Source organism: Octodon degus, unplaced genomic scaffold (assembly GCF_000260255.1).
Source record: "Octodon degus isolate 3935 unplaced genomic scaffold, OctDeg1.0 scaffold00213, whole genome shotgun sequence".
Taxonomy (NCBI): domain Eukaryota; kingdom Metazoa; phylum Chordata; class Mammalia; order Rodentia; family Octodontidae; genus Octodon; species Octodon degus.
Genome location: NW_004524789.1, coordinates 1,063,635 through 1,064,423, shown reverse-complemented (window position 1 = coordinate 1,064,423; position 789 = coordinate 1,063,635).

The window sequence follows — 789 nt, the reverse complement described above, 5'->3', positions numbered from 1 at the left end:
AGTGTAACATAAAGCTTTATTCATCTTTAGAAGTTCAAGCTATATTACTATTGTTGAATACTTTTCTATCATTAATGGATGTATAGTTATTGTTTTTAGTAATATTTGTGGAATGTTAATATTGATTTGGGCTTATACTATAATTATGGATTTCTCTTCTAAGGTTAAGGGTGGTACATTATTGGTTCTTATGGTATGTGAGTATTCAGTTTGTCTTGGGCAATGTTACTGTTGTTGATTTACCAGCTAACATCACGTAGTTGTTACTGTTAACAGGTTTTCTCTGTATGACAATGCTGGGATGGGCTTTGTGACATTAACAATACTGTGGTTCTTTCCCAGAGAACTGAATGTTAGGCCTATTGCATGATATCCGTCTTCCCATATTAACAGAGAAGACCAGTATTTTTACACAATGGAGTATTACTCAGCTATAAAGAATGATAAACTCAAAGCCTTTATATTGAAGTGGATGTCACTTGAAGATATACTCATAAGTGAAATAAACCGGACACACATGTGTAAATATCATATAGTTTCCCTAGTATAAGAACTCAAAAGAAGAAATACAAATAGAAAGATATAATACAAGTAAAAGGAAAGCAGGAACTCGAGGACTAACGAAGAGAGGGAAAGGAGAAGAGCTAGGAAACATGACAGTGACAAGCCACACAGTTATATGTAAAAGATGAGCAAGGCAATGATCCTGAGAATCTCCAGAAGATTTTTGAATCTAGCAGTTAATTGGAAAGATTCTCACCCTGACTAACTATATATACTGATACCTGT